This window comes from Pteropus alecto, unplaced genomic scaffold, assembly GCF_000325575.1.
Source record: "Pteropus alecto unplaced genomic scaffold, ASM32557v1 scaffold35, whole genome shotgun sequence".
Lineage (NCBI taxonomy): Eukaryota > Metazoa > Chordata > Mammalia > Chiroptera > Pteropodidae > Pteropus > Pteropus alecto.
In genome coordinates this window covers 5,422,606-5,442,779 of record NW_006437828.1, presented here as the reverse complement: position 1 = coordinate 5,442,779, position 20,174 = coordinate 5,422,606, and positions in this window count along the sequence as shown.

Genomic DNA, 20,174 nt, shown 5'->3' with positions numbered 1-20,174 from the left:
TCTATTTTGCTATTGTTAGCGAAAGGAAGAAATGGGTTTCTGATAATGTAAGTGGGCAAAGTACACTTTAAATGATAACAAGATAATAAAGCAAAGAAAACATTGTCACAGCCTGCATGTGGAGAGGATCAAGCTGCTGTAATTCAGGTGTCCACTGAGCAAGCTAAAGCTCTTAGCTAACTCTAGTAAAATGTTCTAAACTGACTCTTTATGCAGCCGAAGATGCATGTAAAGAACCCTTTACCTCCTGGTAATATCAAGAGAGGGAATGAAAGAGAGGTAGGCAGAAACGTTAAGGTCAGTATATTGTTGGTTGTATGAATAAAATGAAGATACACCTTAAAACTGTATGTAAAGGATGAAGGTTTCTTTTTCCAAAATTGTTCTTCACAGGTTGTTTTATAAATTCGCCTCAGTATTATACCTTCATAATTCTGTTCTGTTTGCATCAGTACTTTAATAATTTACAAGGGCGAGGACTGTTTTCGGAAATCTTTTAAAGACTAAGAGCGGATTCAGTCCCTCAGAGTCTTGTATTGAGCTGTTTATTGACCAAGAAAATCACTGAAGGTAAAAGAAAACTGACCTGTTCTGTCTGATAGCTGTAGCTCATTTAGGCCACTAATAATAATAATAATTTTAAAAAGACGAGAAAGCATGTGGGAAATCAAAATGCCCATCTTTACAACCATTTTATATGAAAATACTAAGCCATCAATGAAGTCAAAAAAATCGGATTTTTGACGATATGGTAAAAGACTGGTCGTGATACTTTAAAAGTATCTGAAATAAAAGTTGTTTTCATCTAAAGTTACCCAAGATTCTTATTTTTTCAAGGGAATAATTAAATTTTAATCATTCTCTTTTAAATTTGTGGCAGCCTACGGTCCATAGGCGAAATGCAGCCACTGCCTGTTTTTATAAAGTTTTATTGCCATGCAGCCAAGCCCATTTGTTTATTTATTGTCTATGGCTGCTTGTGAATTATAGCAGTGATGGAGTTCAGTAGTTGCGACAGTTGGCCCACAAAGCCGAAAATGCTTACCATCTGGTTTTTCACAGAAAAAAAGTTTGCCAACTCGAGATAAATCATTCGAATTTTACCTTTTGGTGGTTAATTCAGCTGTGGGAAATGGCAGCAAACCCAAATGCATGTACTCCCTCCAATGAGCAAAGCAATCTCCGTAAACTTTGGAGAATCGTTGAATTAGGACTTTCTGAAAGACTAGAATTACCTTTACAAAATTACGGAAAGTATTTTTTAATCCTTGCCTGCATTTGAATGACATTAGTGCAGAATTAAACATTTTTTTTTTCTAACTCTCACAAAATCCAATGGGAACTGTTGATTAAAAAAAAAGAAGAATTGTAGTTTATAATAAGGTTCTTCAATTCATTCTTTAAATTAATATATCCTCAGCCAGTTCCTTTTCATGGTCTAAAATGTTGAGTTGCAATTTTTAGGCAGTTTTTTCATAGAGCAGACTTGTTTACAGTTGAGTAGCCCTAGGATAGTACTAAATTATTCGAATAATGCACACCTTTGGGCCTAGTAAAAAAATCTTCTTGGAAAAAAACAACTACTAAAGCAAGCAAGGGCATATAAAAGTAGCTTTTTCTCCTGGAAGGTTCTTCAAGTTCATAAGCCTCGTAGGCATAGGTAAAAGAAAATCAGTAGAAAGTAATAGGTAATGATAGGAGATCCAAATACATATACACACTGATTATGCTCATACTTTTTAATAAATGCATCTCTGCTCCACACTGACCTCAAGGATGACGAACATCTAAAAGGGAAAATCACTCAAAAAATATTTATCAACCACAGTGTATACTGACCTCTACGTTCATTTTATTATGTTTCGATATGATATGCATATATTATGTAACAAACATATTTTGAATTATTTGTCATGACCAAACAAACGTTCTCTAAAAAATTCAGTGCTGCCTACCATTCATCTTGACAGACAATGGAGAGAGGAGGTTAAAATGACTTTCTGAAGAAACGGCCCACAATGCATATTTAACATCTTAAAATGCCATAGCCGCTGCTTAGAACTTTGAGATGTCAGAGGTGTGTGTAACTGCCTCTCATTTAATAAACTGTCATTTTTTTTTTCTAAAAAGAATCTAAAGTTGAGTCTGTTCTTGCCTTCCCTCTGCCTCCTCAGTCCTGCGTGTCCCTGCCATGTACAGTACATGCTTCTGCCTCTCTACTCTCCGATTCTCTGCCTGACGTTGAAATTATATCAGAGACAATGGAGAAATAAAAAATCTAAGCTGTTTTAAAACTAAGTGATGAGTTAGTTTACTCAATAGGAATATTCAGGATGCTTTTGTTTTCCCTTCTGCATAACGTTGATAATCTCCGCTGGCTCTTGTTGGCACAGAGTTGTCTGTAATCTTTCCCAGTTCAATATTTAAGCAGTCTGAAAATATATTGTATTTTCTTGTAACAAATAAGCATTTTCAAGGTCTGCTCCAAGTCTGTATATATAGCAAGCAGCAGATGGAATTTCCACTCCTAACTATGAAGAACTGTTCTTCATATATAAAAATAACAGTGCAGACGAGGCGTCCCTCCCCAGATATGTTTCAGCCATGTCTGGAGTATAATACCTGCGATTCTCCATCCTTAACATAGCCAGTGTTTAGAAGTTACAACCGATGTGCCATTTAAAATGCAGGAAGTAGATGTTCTGTTTTATTATTGTAGAAGCATGTGATTGAGAGATTACATCCTCTGGATAATTCATTATTCATTTGTGCAGTCATTAAAGTTTTAAAAAAATGTCCAACAGTGCATTCTTCTCTGCATACCAGTGTTTCATTGACAAAGAATCCAGAGAAACACAGAGAGGCTGGACTGACAAATAACATAACACATAGCTCTGTTTCCAGGAGCCCTACCACGTACTATTTTCGAGTGGTACTGAATTACATTTGGGGCACTTAGAGATGATTCCTCTCTGTGGAAAGCCTGTCTTAGAACTTGCTGGTGCATAGGGACAGTGATATGGAAGACTAATGACAAGCATGTGTTCTGAAGATGACATTACTGTAAGATCGAAATATAGTAATGTGTGTAGGTAGCACAGTACCTGGCACAGAGCATATGGTCAGTCAAAACCCACCTATTGTTGTTGCTATTGTTCCTAGTACTTGGATGACTAATGCTGCTCCTTCTCCTTCTCCCATTAATTTTCCTACCGTAGAAGGATGAGTTTGGTTTTGAGGGCACGTATTAGAGCCACGCTATTTTTTTTCTCCAACTTTGCTGTCATGTTTGCACTTGGGAATTTTCCATGTATCTGAATTACGTATGGTCTGAACTAATGCCTCACGACCGAGTGTTCCAGAAGACACCTCGTCCCCTGACTTTCGTGGTTATAAAGTGTAGATGCATTTGTTTGGGATTAGTAGGATTAACACATCAGATTTCAGGAAATGTGAGAAAGTGAGCATACAGGTCAACATTAACTTAAGTGATGATTTTTCTGCTCGTTACGTATAGTTACCTTCGTAGCAAAGATGTTAGATCCACTGCCGAAAGTTACCCCTCAGGAAAGGGGGTTTTGGTTACGCATACTGGGTTAGGCGTCTGGTATGGTTCAGTAAGCAGGTGCGTCTCTCAGTCCGTAAACTAAGATGTGAAAATAATATGACTTTAGAGTTTAATTTCTATTGTAAAGTCCTGAAACATGAGGATTATAGCTAAATTTTATTTTGTTGTAGTTTCCTATTTTTGAGGGGTTCTTTCTAATTCCTAGGTGGTTATATAGCAGCCAGTCATTGTTGGAGGTGGGGGACAATGCGAAGCATGTGTTCACTCAGGCCTTGGCTGATGCCATCATGATTCATTGTATTCTGTTACCTCAAAAGTCACTGTTCTCTTTCAACACTTTCCTTGTTCCTCTGGGCGTGGACTCTCAGAACTGGAGCCCTCTCCAGTCATGTCTTGCGATGTTCTAGGACTGTCTCAGAGTTTGCATTTTTTACGTATAAAAGCTAGACCCATGGTGTTCATTGTTTGCTTTTCAACCTATTGCGTACCTTCTTTTGGAAGTACATGACACCTAATTTTATTTATTTCTTCCCTTTTTTTTTTTAACCATGAGGAAAGAAGATATACTAAGGGGAAACAAAAGTTGGTATTTCAAACATTGTCCTTACACAAGAAGGAAGGCACAACAACCTTCACTGCACATTCTCACACCCTCTCCTTTTCTGACCAAGGGATTGGGCGGGGTGGGGGGGCGGGGAGTGGCTTGAAGATCCAAACCATGAATATGGTAATGCATGGAAGAGTTGTGTTTATGAGGGAAAGACCCATCTGGACTCAGGAAGAGCCATGAGACTTTGCTCATGTTCTCTCCCTAATTATGCAAAACCTCTTATGCACAAGCTCTAAATGGAGAAGAGAAGCATACAGAAACATGACCCAAATATCCAGGGTTCAGAGGTAGCATTTCCATTGGCCCTGAATATTTTGTGAAGGATTTTTTTATTTATTTGTACTTCTTTTGGTTTAGCAGTGTTGAGAACATGAAAAACAGGTCCCTTTTATGACTTACTACCATGTTTGCCTAAAAATCTGAAGTCATTAAATAGGCAGACCACAGAAGGGAATTCAGTGTGAAGTGGAAGCTTCTTGGACTGCTCTTAGGTGGGCTAGTATATAAGGCGGCCTCGTATGAAGCTAAATCTGTAGGTACATCTAAATCCTAGCCACTTTAAATCATCCTTAAATAGTTATATTGAGTTTCAAACTGAAAGACATTTGATAAACACTTCTGATTACCAGATATCAGAAAAATCTTTGAGGCAGGAAGTTTGCAAGAGTGTGGGAAGGGAGTTAGAAGGCTATGGATCTTCTGTTTTTTTTTTCCTCCTCACCTTTACGTTTGTTTTTAATAAGGGATAAATCATTGGCTAACATGAGAGAAACAGTGGATTTAATATGTACCCACTCTCCCATATTCCTATCTCAGGAAAACCTGCAGATGCCATAATCATTATTTCCCATAGTCAGAGGAGATCCAAGAGATCATTCAGTGCTGTCACATCTCCTCCACCCAGACTGCGTTCTCCTCCAACCTGAAGGCGTGACATTCAAATGCTGGTACTCACTTTGCCCATGTCCAAAACACCTCATTACCGGGGCAGACTGATATCATTGCCTGACTTTCCACTTGCCAAGTCCCATTTCTCATTTTTACCCTACAATGTAGGTCACTTAGAGTATATTGGACCATTCAACAGATACTTGGCAGAAGTTCTAAGTAGAAGGTTTGAAATATTTATGTAGAATATACTTTACTAATTATGATCTCTGATCAAATAAATGAAAAAGTATATAAATGCCTGTGCTGGTTTGCTCCTGTTCGTCCCTTCCCCAATGTTGACATATATTTCTTCTATACGTTCTTTTTTTGGTAATATTTCAGAAAAGGAAAATTTAATACAATATAAAGTCAAAATGCTTAATAAAGTTCATCCATATCCTAGAGTATGAAGCTTACTCTTCTTAAAAGTGTTCTAAAGAATATTGTGTCATGAGAGTTGTTCGAACAGCTTCTCATTAGAACAGTACATTAGAGTAGCTCTATATTTTTCCTACTAGACCTTTACACAAAAAAGTAAAATGTGAACCAGAATTTCTTTCCTTTACAAACAACTCAGCCTGATTCAGAAAGCTTCTTGAAATCCTTAAGAAAGTTTCTTACAGGAACTTCATTGAGTGGTTTCATTCTATTAAGATAAATTCAACAAGTAAAATTAATGCAAAAATCCAGCCAAAATGGAACTAGAGGTGATTCGTAGGTGGATTTTGACAGCCTGGCCATTGTGGTAATTGAGCTAAAGCTTTTATGAAATCATGTTCTCTCCTGAGAATTACATCACTATCAGGTGTGATTTTCCTTTATCCAACCATCATGTAGGAATTTCCAGTTAAAGCAAAAAATCACTAAAACATCTCAAAAGATAAGAGTACAACAAACAAAATTTTTCATTTTACTCATTTTAAAATAATTACTTCTAATATTTCTAGATAGTTTCAGAAGCAAAAATAACTGTGTATTTGGATTTCTGTGTACTTAGATGAAAGGCATCAGCATGGAACTAGTATACAGTAAACAATTAAAATGATAATAAATGGCTTAAAAAACCCTTGAGTTTTATACAGCTGTCATCTGCAAATAGTATATTAATTGTCTTCAACTAAAACAATGTTCATTTCCACTTAGAATGTAGAAAATCACACACACACACACACACACACACACAAACATACACACACACACACACAAAATAATTCTCACTCCAGAATATATAAGGAACTAGTATATATAAAAACCAGAGTACATAAAAAGAACTTTTAAAACTCAGTAATAAGTCAACCTGGTTTTAAAAATGAACAAAATATTTGAAAAGACACCAGAGAAGAGATATGAATGGTCGGCCGATATGCACATAAAAGGATACTCAACATCATTAGTCATCAGGAAAATACAAATTAAAAAAAAATCACAAGATTTTAATTAGCTATTAGAATAGGTCCAAACAAAACCAACAGACAAACGAAACAAACAAAACAGACGAACTAAATGCTGTCAAGGATTCAGAGTAACTAGAACTCTTAAGCATTGCTCGGGGAAATATAAATGGAACAGTGACATTGGAGAAGAGTTTTCTGGTTGTTTATAAAGTTGAAGATATCCTTGCCATGAGACCCAGCAGTCCCTCTCGTAGGTAATGACCCAGGTGCAATGAAGACATAGGTCAAGATAAAAAATCTATAGGCAAGTCTTTACAGCAGTTTTATTCATAATCACCAAAATAACTGTAAACAACCTAAATGTCCGCCAACTGAGGAGTGGATAAAGGAATTCCACACAACGAGCTAAAATTCAAGCAGTAAAAAGGAGCAAACTTCTGATACCCACAATAACATGGGAGCATTTCAGAAGCGTTCTGCCAGATGAAAGATCTAGACAAAAAGACTACATTCCGTATGATTCCATTTATTTGACATTCTGGAAAAGGCACGACTATCGGGAGAGAAACCAGATTAGTGTTTACCAGGGGCTAGGAATGGGAAAAAGGGGATTGAATACGAAGGGGTATGTGGGCACTTTTTGATGTGATGAAATATTCTGTATACTGATTATGAACTTTACAGGAGTTTGGGATTAATGATGTCACGTGTCAGGGTATTAAGAAACATTAAGGAGTAAGAGATTCCTTAGTTTTTAGAGAACCGTTTGCACCTGAGCCCCCAGTGGCTGCTTGCTCTGCGCTTGTGGGGAGTGCTATGAAGAGAGGGTGCACAACCACAAAGGTGCACGGGAAATGAACCCTATTGTAATTTACTTTCGAGCATAAAATGCTGAAGTATTTAAGTTCAAATTTAATTGGGAAAGCAGGCTGTATCTACTAAAACCAAGTTTAACATGACTTGTTTCTTAGAGCACAATTACTCTGATGCTTTATAGGTACACCATGGAAATGCTAACGAGTTGTTTTACAGATTTTAACCAAATTATAAGTGTTCGTGTTTTGAGGCTAAAGTGAATTGATTCCATTAAGCTCCCAGATTGACAAAAACAAACAGATATCATGTAACATGATGGCATATATTAAAAAATTAAGAACAGCTACTTATTTTGTCTTTAAATTTTATTTTACTTTTGGTTTGAGCAATGAAAGAGTTCATAAAAACCCTGGCAATGCCGGCTTTGTAAATATGTCTTCTAAAGGGGATTATTCACTCTCCAGTCTTGCATCTGTCACTCTGACAGAACACAAAAGGACTGTGCTGGGCTGGGGCAGCTCGTTAGAGTGCTTTAAATGTTTATTTTCACCAATATCCAAATGTGTGAATATAAGAAAGTTAATGTTTTAGAAAACAGTTTGTCTTTGTTCTTTTATAGTATGCATGCATTTTTATATCAATCTGTTTCAAAGTGAAGCATGTTTTACCCAGAAATGGTATGCTTCAGAGACTATGGTGTTGGTCAGTGCATATATTTCGTTATATTGTATCAAGATCATAACATAAAGCAAAAAAAAAAAAAAAAAAAATCTGCAAAACGTTTTACGTTACCTTATTTGCACTACTTAAAATGAGAACAAAGAATGCATCGCATATTTTAAAGTATTATATATAGTAATTATATCTTTGCCTTGTAATGTGAATACACGATGACTGAGGGTATTGAAATCACTTCTGTGACAATTGAAATAATTGTACTGTTAGCTCCACATGCAAGTATAATTACATTAAATCCTATTTCTTTCCTTTTGGCCTGTATTGGCTTGTAAAAACCACAGGTACTTTAGATAATATTTAGTTGTTTTGGTGTTAAGTTCTACTGACTAAAAATTGTTCATCAAAGCCATATTAAACTTGAAGAACTTTTCAGAGTTAGCCCTGGAAATGTAGTAAATGCTGAGGCATTTCCTATTCAACATTCAAATGGAAACTCTGTTCGCTTTTAAATAAAAGATGAGAGGAAAAAAAAAAATGGAACTCAGCCTCCAATGAGAGCCTGCTTTCTGTGAAGAAAATGTATTGATTTTAACATGGTCTCATGAACATGTCGAGTTGTAATTAGCTATTTGTGGAGCAACTTTCACAGGATGATTGTGCAGGTCCGGGAGTCAGGGACTCTAACCTGCCGACAGTATGCAGACCTGCATTTAACACCTGCTTCTGAATCAGAAACGAACTGAACCCCAAAAGACCTGACCATATATGTGAAATTCCGTTTTCATCTAGAGCCTTATTAATACGATATGAGCATCAGACATTCACATCCGATTTGCATCTTGCGTGGGTTGTGTTAATTGTCACACTCCCGGTGGCTATGACTGCTCCTCTATCTAGTGTTCTCACTGCTGGCTTCCTTGGCGGGTCTGTCCTCCGCCCCACACCCTCACAGCAACCACGCTCACCTGGGCCGGTCTGCGTACCTACTCACGTGGTTTTTTAAATTCATTTCACACATCTGTGCTTAGTGTACGTTTTGTTTTTAAGCTGATGTCCTCCATAATCCAGAGAGGGCCGTTTTCTTCTCCATTGGTAAAACAAGATTTTTTCACTTTGAGGGAATTTTAGTAACATCGTTAGTAACATACTAACTTTATGAAGGCCTGGAAAAAATTCAAGGCATTGTAACTCTTACCTGTTTTACAAATGGAAAGATATATGGTCATGGCCGCTGAATTGATATGGATTTTGTCTGATTTCCGGGGCAAACAGATTCAGAGTGTCCTCCAGGAGTATTGCTTTGTTTTGATCTATGTTTTCAAATCCTCGCCTGGCTCATTTCCTTGGTGTTCTAGGCTGAACGATCCGTGAGCTCCAGGAACACAGTCGCCTGTAGCTTAAGTCCAGACTGTGAGCAGCCTAAACAGATGGCTCTTGGCCTCCTTTTCCCCCAGCATCGCTCTGTTCACACTTGGCCCATTAAAGGAAATTGGGGGACCCCTATGGCATGACCCCACACTCAAGGATAAGGAGAAAAGATCCAGTGGGAGGGAGCGGGGAAGGGGCCGAGAGTTTTTAAACCCTTTGTTTCTTCTGATAAATGATATTATAATTAATACAGAACTCGAGATGGGAATATCAGATTATCAGGGAGAGGATTGGAAGAGTGTCAGCTTATAAAAGTTTAAAAATGCCTATGAGATTTTGGGATCTCTCCTTTTGTCCCTCTTCCACTCCATTTTCACCGAGGAACATGGATATAGAAAATAAAGTCATTTAAAAAAGGATTCAAGTCAAACTTCTTTGAAAATGCAACTTTTTTTTTTAGCATAGCATTTTTGAGATAAAAATGTGCTCAACAAATGTTATAAAAATGGGATTATTTTCTCATTTTGTTCGAAAAAAAATGATACCGATGATTATCTGAACAGTCCACCTAATTTATAGTTGCCAAACCTGTCGGTACAGCTGGTTAGTATGCAGACCCAAAAAGAGAAAGTCTTCAAAGAAATTAGATATCACAGAAAAGACAATGTATGATTTATGAGTGCAGAGAGCCAGTGCCGTGTAACGTTTAAAACCTGAGGCTCTGGAATCCATGTGCTTGGTTTTAAATTCCAGCTCAACCATTAGCCAGCTGTCTGATAAAGGACAACTGTGTTAACTTTCCCAAATCTCAGTTTCCTCCCCTGTCAAATGAAATATTAGTAGTTCTTAGCCTCATAGGAAGGTTAAACGAAATGACGAAACTAAAGAATCTAGACCAAGGCTGGGTTCAAAAAGATACCAGTTTTCTTTCAGTTTGTCCATGTGGAACTAGAACTATATTTCAGCCTGTTATTAATGTGCATTTTTTTTCAAAACTGTATGTTATTTATAAATTAATCCTAGATAGTATTTCTGATATACGTGTTGAATGTTCTAAGTGGGAACCCAGAAAATGACATGAAATAAAGTGCTATTGAAAAATAACCATACGCCATGAGAGTAGGAAAATGGAAGAGGCACGCAGGTTTTTCGTCGTCATTAACTGCTCCGATAGGAAATATCTCTCCTAAAAACCCTGTATGGTACATATATGTGAGTTTTGAATCAGTGCTTACCGAGTTCCTAAAAGGTGCAGAACACATGTCCATATGGAATGAGAGATAATAAAATGTGTTAAAGGCCCCAATCCTTGAAAAACAGTTTTTTTAGCATTTGGGAAAGATGAGACACGAAGTCTCGATTTTTTCGGTCTGACCACTCAACTCTGCCTCAAATTCCATTTGACAAAAATGAATACATAACCTTCAGGACAGATGTAAACAGCTGGCAACATAGAGTAGCTAAGAGCAGGCTCCTGGAATCACAGGCCTGGATTTGAATCTTGGCCCTTCAGCTAATTGGCTCTGGAAACTTTGGCCTCTGTTTCCATATCTGTTAAATGGGATGAAATGTGGTCTCATCTCACAGGGTTACTTGAAGGATTAAAGTAATCCTTTGGTAAGGGCTTAGCACAGTGACTGTAATATAATTAATGCCAAAATATTAACTTAGCTGACTTGTTTACCCTAAGGCAGCGGGGTCCCCAACCTTTTAGGCACCAGGGACCGGTGCTCCTGTGAGAATCCAATGCCTGAGTAGCTGAGGCGGAGCTGAGGCGGTGATGCTGGCGCTGGGGAGTGGCTGCAGATACAGGTGAAGCTTCGCTGGCTCACCCGCTGCTCACCTCCTGCTGTGCAACCCTGTTCCTAACAGTCCCCTGCCTTAAGGGTTCCAGGCTGTGGCTGAGCCTCTTCAGTAATTGAAAGAGTGCTTCTAACTTCTATTAGGCTAGATTGAATAAAGATCCAGGTTTTGTCAATAGTGTGCTTAATTAGCAGTCCAGATAAGAGTATCAATAAGCACTTGCAAGAAGCCTCGGTATGGATAAACTTAGGGACAGCTAATAAGGCAGGTAGGTAAATGACTAAGCATATGCTCGGCCCTTTCACACGATTATCTGCAGACGCGCGGCCACTGTCTCACTGAACCATGCATGTCTTCATGTCCTGGTATCACGTCACAGGCCCTCACGACTCCTTCGTACTGTCCTGCACAATTTGGGCCCTCGTTGGTGAATGTACCGGAAGTTCACCTGCACACCGTTTGTTTGGAATTCAAAAGATAGTTTTCAACAGGGACAATGTTGCGAATGGAGTTCTCAGACCAGCTTGCGGATTCCATATTAACTGAACAATCATATTATGCCAACTATGCTTGACTCCCATTTATAACATGCATTTTATATTTCTATTTAGTATTCCAGATATAAACATAGCTACAGCAGGGATTTACTTGGCACAAGAGGACAAGCACACTGGTTATTCTTGGGTGCCAGTAAATGATTAATTCCCCATTTCTTCATAAGATAATTTGCCTCCTTATTTCTGTACATTTGCCAAAGAGGACATTTGACTAATATAAGCTCAGAGTTGGAAGAGAGTTCCTATTCCTTCTCAGCCACATTATCAGATATAAAGTAAATCTCACTTTATTTTTCTTCTCTCATCTTTCCTGCGTCTTAAACAGGACTAGAGAGAGAGACAGAGGAGGGGGTGTACCCTGCAGAGGAGTGTGATGAGTTGTCCTGTAAAAAACAAGGACCCTCAGGCCAATGACGACATTTTTGTGGATGCCCTCACCTCTGCTGTGGGAGCTTCCAAAGACTGCTAAGATTTTGGTTACTATTTTCGTAACTGCCAGTGACATTTGTCATATCGGTCCCCTGTCCAGATAGAACACTTATTCTCCTCCTCATTCAAGTCTCTTTTTTCCACCACTCAGAAAAATATAAAAAATTCTATCTAAATGGATGATTAATTTCATCACTGTTTTCTCTACCAGTCTAAGCATTTCCAGGATGTCAGTTTACAATTTAATTAAAAAAATAATAAGAATAACATTACAAATGTAAAAAGTCTATAGCAGTGTTAAATATTCTCGATGACAATAAAAAATATTTTTTAACTTTTCCTTATTTTAATTTGAAAACACGCGTGTCAAAAATAATGCACACATGTTGTTGGGTTGTGCTTTTTAAATGCTGCGTTTCACGAAGCGTTAAAATGGATTTGCTATGACCATCCAGAAGATTCCTGCACTAAATAGCACCAAGATATCAGCTGTCATTACCATGTCATGGAAATTCACCCTTAAAAATATCTCGCACAAAAGTGAAGGACACATTCATAGACAGCTTTGTCATTTAGACATCGTCTCATGGCACATAGAAGGATCCTACCTGTGGTACTCATTATGAAATGATTCCCCAAATTTAGGGAGACCAGATTCTCCAAATAAATGCTTAATATCTATGGATGCACTAGCTTTGGTGGCTGACGTCTCTATGGAGAGCTTTGTGATCTAGTGACTCCCTCTTACCTTTCTGCTTTTAAATGTTTGTTTTTGCGCTTTAACTTCATATTGTTTATTGGCAACAAAAGCAGCTTAGTGCCAAGCGCGTAATACATTACTCAATACACCTTGGCTTTTATAAACTAAAGAATCGGTGCAGCTGATAGTTCCACCTTTGACTTGCTGTGTTCGACCGACATAACGTACATAAAATATTACATAATGGAATTGTTTCTACCATTTTGCAACAGCTGGAATGCCCTGGTGATTGCGGATCTTGCTTACTCCTTAATGTCCCTCTGTCCTCGCTCAAACTGGCCGAGCCGTGGGGTAGGGTAGCACCAGGTACTCCCAGTCAGTACTTTCCTCTCTCCTCACGATAGCCCAGATTTTTCCGTCACCAATCCCAGGACTTATTCCTTCATTTTTGTTCACAGAGTTATGCCTTCGTATTTTGAAATAAGATGATAAAGGTTCATCAAGTACAGTATGGTCTGGAGAGGGCTCTTCAAAATGCCATTTGTGTGCTTCATTTCAATTTTTCTTCCCTCTCTTATTTCATATGATAGTGCATTCTTATTCTCTACTGTTCAAATAAGATACATAAAACGAGCCAGTAAAAAAATGACCCATAAGATTTGTTGTGACCCGGCTTCCTTCTGCCCACGAGTTTTACATGGGGTGGTGTGAGCGGGAGGGTGGAGAGGAACAGGAGAGGACTTGGAAGCTGGAGGGGGAGAGGGAAACTTGACAGAGAGACTGTACAGACGGGAATTTAGAGATACGGAGTCCTGATTGAATGAGTCTCTTGTAGAGCGGGATTTTATTAGGAACATGAAGACCAGTGCTGATTTTTACTTCCAGGTTGAAACGGGGCAAGACAAAAAAGATACCCTTGAAGCCAAGCCACTCTGGTTTAGATTCAGAAACTTAATCCAATATAAATGCCATAAAATACTTAAGCCAGATGCATGTGTCTGTCTGCTCCCACCCCCCATGCCTGCCACTCACGAGAGTTCTATGAGCATAGCCACTTCCCAAACCTAAATTAATCTCTATTTCTTTCTATTCCACCACAAAATTAATCTTCTTCAAACATTACTTTGATGACACTCCCCTGGTCAGATACCCTGGAGGTGGAGAAACTTGGCTGCTCCCTGCTTAGGTTTGAAGTGTAATATCATTAGCCTGTCAATGAAAGATTCTAATACATCATCAACTCTATTAATCATTTATCCACTCTCCTCCATTACTGATCTTCTGCTACAAAAAGACTGAGCATTCTCTCTAATTGGATACATTTAAAGATGTTTCCAGACCACATTGATTTGCTAAGAAGGACTTCTTAGAATCCAAGTCATTGGAATAAATCCCTTTCCCATTGAGCATACCATTCCTCTTATCATATCATTTGTGTTCTCTATGTATCAATTAGTCACGTATTGGCATAAACTGCATTAATGTAATTTCTTTCCTATTTAAAGAACTATGTTCTATGTTCAGATGGCTCCTTCTCTCTCTCAATTGCCCTTTTGGGCAGGGGTTCTCAAGATGTGGTCCCAAAGGAATAACTCAAGCATCGCTTGGGAATTTGTGAAAAATACAAGTTCTCGGGCCTCGCCCAGGCCCTAGAACTGGAATCTCTGGTGGGAGAGCCCAGAAATATGGGTTTCAACAAGTCATCCACGTGATTCTGAGACAGAGCTAAACTTACAGGACCATCAGTGCCTACCTGTTCTGAGTTCATTTTTCAAAATAAAATGAAATTTGTTATAAAAAATATAATACTCTTCTAGGCCATACCTACTACAGAAAAAGAGCGTGTGAATTATCATTATTACTGTCAATAGTATGAGATACTATCTGAAATTTTTGGAAAATGAGCCCCCCATGAGAGCTAGGCTTTCAAATAGACGCCATCGTGTGCGCATGCGTGCATCTAATAATTCAGTATCACTGTTCTCGTCCAGGCGCAGTTTGAAGAACTTTACGTATATGAACTCCTTCAAGCTTCAAAGTCAACTTGGGAGGTGTTATTAACCTCACATTTCACAAATGAGGAGAGCAGGCCCAGACAGTTCAGTAATCTTCCCCAACGTGACAGCTGTTTGAGAAAATGCAGGGGTTTGAACCAGGTCAACAGTCCTCCATGGTTTTAACCACTGCTTTCTGTTACCGATTAAATAAACATCCTCTTATCTTTCCTAGGGCTATTTTAAAAATATGTGTCATCACCATCAGAATTTTGAACACTTACGTAAAGCTTAAAGTGTTTGCCCATTGTTTTATTTAATATTTATTTACTTTCAATTTATACTAGCTAAATTGAGGCTTAGTTATGTGACTTTCTCTGTTCAAGATAACTATTACACCCTTTGAGCAGATCTGTTTTAGAGTAGAATGTACTTTCTCTTATGCATTCATTAAAAAAAAATTCTACCAATAGGTTACTATTTAATTTTAATGCATATCAGAAGATAGAACACTGTAGATTTTTATTCTATGCATATACGATAATAGAAAATAAATTATTCCAAATGTTAAATATAAAAATCAAAAATGATCTTTATATTATATCTACCATACAGACTGGTAGATACTGGTAAATACAGCATTTTCTCTACTAAGGTTAGCATACAGAATCTTCTTGTAATATATGTTTAACATATTCACTGTTTGTAAAAATACTAATATCTAGTATACTGGAAATAAATTGCAAATTAAATTATTGCACAGATTTAAAATGTAATCTTTGTTAGCTACATGTGTCAGCACAAATTCCTTTACAATGTATCAAATATAAATCTGATACAAATTAACATGAATATACATTCACTAGATTGTCTGGACCAGTTATCTAGAATCTAGTTATTTTGAAGGGTTTTTAAAAAATGAAAATAGAAGTAACTTTTCTCATTTAGTAAATATGAAAATTAGGGAATGATTTCCTAATAAAAGTCATCCTTCCATCAGCTCACCTTCATTTTAACATGGTATTAAAAACATCGGTATTTTCTTTCCCATCGTCCAAGGCAAAGACATTTGAAAAGACAACTCAGTAACTCGAAAGTGCTGTGAAGGGAAACGGCCTCTTGGGAATTCAATCACCATTTGATTTAATGTTCACTGTTTAATCATATTATAAACTTCTCCAACAGGCCTGCGTAATTGCCTCCTTAGCAGAAAAGAGTAAACAGCTTACCTTGCAACTCCAGATCCTTAAGAAGCCCATTACGTTACTGAAAACATCAGAAGATTTGTCAGCACTTCCATTATCAGCCCCCATTTCTAGACTTGATAGCTGGCGAATAGATTTTTCTCGGGGCTTAAATTTAACATTTTAAGATTCTGACCATGGAGTATATGCGGTCACACCCTGGCAAAAAAGGGTGGGGTTCCTTTGCTGTGTCTTTCGAATTAACTAAACTGTTATTTGCCGGAAGATAGCAACTCCTCACAATGATCGCTGCTATTTGTTTGGCACCTATTTCCTGCCAGGCACGCGGTATACACTATATGGAATGCTTTTCAGCCAATTCGACAGAAAAGATATTATCATCCCCGGTTTGCAGATGAGGAAACTCATGCTTAAAGAAGTGAAGACTTTTTCCAACTTTATACAATAAGCAGCTGAGCTCAAGTACAAGTTCAGAGCACCATGGGCTTTCATGCCGGGGAACTGCTGACTAGCCTCACCTGTGTGGCCAGGGGACGGGACAAGCACCAACAACAGAAAGTGGGATCTTTACAATTCAGCAGTCAACCTATTTCACCTCAGTTGCCAGAGGCGATTGTCTCTTTTGTAGCCAATTATAGTTCCCATGGATATTTTTGCTGCCTATCTTGAAGGGAGAAATTATACTAATAAGTCAGGATTGGAAAAAGATATACAACTTGTTTGACAGCTTGCCATGTTCCTGTAACAAACAACTGTTTGATTAGAGAAAATGAGGTTTGGATATAATCACTTTCATCCAAAATATGAATTCATCAGTGTAGGTGTTTTTATTAAAAGAAAGTTCACAGTAGTTACACTTATACTATCTTAAATAATAGTCGTCTCCCACATGTGTTCTTTATGACTTCTTCAGCAAAAACTCTGTAAATACTTTCTCAGAGAGACAGTTTGGGCACCTGACATCTAGACTAATATGACAGATCACATGGCTCAGCATGTTGGAAATTTGTTTCAACTTATAAATACGTCTCAAATTTTCTGCAAGTAAGCGCTGAATGGTATTGATGGTTATGCTAATTCTGTGGCAGCTTGACTTCTTTTAGGGCTGAAAGCAAATTTTAGAGACAGGAAAAATTTTATTTCTGTTTTAAAAGATAGACTATATTAGCCTGACTAAAAAATTGTGTTCTAATCATTACGTTTCTACTTTTCCAATCAGGCCATCATTATCAAATATTTATTAGGTACATATCTACTAGGTTTGTAGTACCCTAAGAGTTGGCCTCAACACAGAGTTAAGGCAGACCCAGATCTCCTCAATGGACTCAGTTTGGCCAAAGACTATTGATTCGATCTGTTTAAAGTGTCTTCATGATTGATTGTGAAGTAATCAATTAGAAGGACTATGTGGTAATCAAAACTGAAAACTTTACCTAGCTATGTCCTTTAAAATTGTCTACATTTGACTTCACAGCCAGGCTCTAGCATGTTTTAAGTCTGTTAGAGAGGCAATGCTGTCAAATAAATAGTTTGTCAGCACAGATACAGGGACAACCAGGTCTCAATGATACTGAGACTAATTTTCATCCAGGCGAAAGCTGATTTTTTAGTGTTTGATTGAGAGGATCACTTCAACTGATTAGAAATCTTTAAATGATATTTAGAGCTTAAATATAATCTTGATTGGCTTTTATTCCCACAGACTGCCTCTAATTCAGTAGAGGCTGAAAGGGAATGTGTATAAAAACACAAATTCTAACAATTATTTTCAGTCCCCGGAAACTGGATGATTTTACTCACCTGGAAGAAGGCGATACTCAAAAACATGGTACATTTCCAAAGAGGACAGTTGTCATTGAAAGTAGCGATGCTCCAATAAAGACACTTCACCGGGAAGGCAGACTCAGTCCTCTGGCCAAACTGGGACGCTTGTGAGCAAGTAGAACGATTCTCATGGCCCTAACAGCAGACGGAACCGCCTTTGAATTTACATTCCCGCTGCCCCTGAATAAAGGCATACCCCCAAATTTTAAGTGACTGACTGCCTATCTCTTTGTACTTTATATTTTACTGTTATAGATTTTTGATAATTTCCAGAACCCCAGAGGTCATGGACTTCCCGGGGAGTGAGGGGCTTGCTCAGGAAGCCCCAGGTTGCTGGCTGAAAAATGAAAATGCCTCTGATCCTGAAATCCATGTCAGGATAACTTGTCTTGTGCCATTTGGCTTGTCTGTATCTGATCCTTAATTTTCTGCTTTACATGACTTATGAATTCTAGTCAGTCATGATTTCACCTTGACTACAGAAAACTCATACCTAATTTTTAGTTGCCTTAATTTTTCCTGTTTTGGTCCCTGTCTCAACTGTCTAGTCTTAGAGAACTGCCTAATACAAACTGAAGAGCAAAACTTTAGTACAAATATACGCGGGTGTCTGTTTCTTTCTGGCTTCTTGTTACGCGTGACAAGGTCTTGGTTGCCCTCTGGAGGGTCAGAAACTGAAGGTCTAATTCCTACAGGAGGTCACAGAGTAGTCTGCCCAGAAATGGTTATGGCCTCAAGGAGCCACAAAGGGGCGGCAGTGGTCTATCTCGGTGACCCAGAAGCTTCGATTCAGCTCTCACGTGAAGGCGGTTAAGAGGAACCTGAGGTAGGTTATACTCTTTAGTATAACAGAGACTGCCTAATTGCTCACCGCATCCCTTTATTCTTCCCTGGCACACATCAGTCTGCATTTCTCAGTCCTTTGCTGGTAGAAGGGGCCATAGGACTGAATTCTAGGCAACAGAATTTGAACTGACATAACATGGCATGTTCCCATGTCTGACTCATAAAATCCTCCTGTGAAATTTCCTAGTGATTAATAATGTTGAGCACTTTTCTCCAACCTGTTGACCGTTTGTATATCTTCTTTGGAGAAATGTCTACTAAAGTACTTGGCCCATTTTTAAATTGGGTGGTGGTGGTTGTTGATATTATTATAATTATTATTTTGCTGTTGAGTTCCTCATATTTATTTTGTATATTAGCTCCTTGACAGACACATGGTTCAAAAACATTTTCACCAAATTCATAGTTTGCTTTTTCATTTTGTTGATTATTTCCTTTGCTGTATGGAAGATTTTTAGTTTGATATAGTCACACTTATCTATTTTTGTTCTTGTCGCCTGTGCTTTTGGTGTCATATCCAAAAAATCATGGCTAAGAACAATACCAAGAAGGCTTTCACCTATTTTTTTTTTCTAGAAGTTTTACAGTTTTGGGTCTTATGTGTAAGTCTTTAATCTGTACAAATGGCCAACAAATACATGTAAAGATGCCCAGCTTTGCGAATTACCAGGGAAATTCAAGTCAACACCAAAGTGAGATAATATCATCTCACACCTGTTAGAATGGGTATTATTAAAAAAAAAAAAAAAAAAAGTAAGTGTTGGAGAGAATATGCAGAAATTGGAACAATTGCACGCTATTGGTGAGAATGCAAAATGATACAGCCACTATGGAAAATATTATGGAGTTTCTCAAAAAATTAAAATAGGATTATCATATGACCCATTAATCTCACTTATGGGAAGATATGCAAAAGAACTGAAATCAAGATTCCTAAAAGATATTTTCACTCCAGTGTTCATGGCAACATTATTTACATTAGCCAAGATATGGAAACAACTAAATGTCCATTGACAGATGAATGGTTGAAGAAAACGTTGTATGCACATAAAATGAAATATTATTCAGCCTTAAAAAAGGAGGAAGTCCTGCCATATGCAACAACATAGATGAACCTGGAAGACGTCATGCTAAGTGAAATAACAAATCACAGAAGGACAAATACCACATATATTCCTCTTATATGAGATATTTAAAAGAGTCAAACTCATAGAAGCGGAGAGAAGAATGATGGTCGCCAGGGGCCGGGGTGAGTGGGGGATGGAGACTTGTGCAGCGAATGTAAAGTTTCAGCTGTACAAGAATACAGAGGTCTTCTGTACATCATGGCACCTAGAGTTATCAATGCCTTGTTGTACATTAAGAGTTTGGTAAGAGTGTAGATTACGTAAGTGTTCTTACTACAATAAAATTAATAAACAAGCATATCAATAAATAAAAACAAAAATTCTC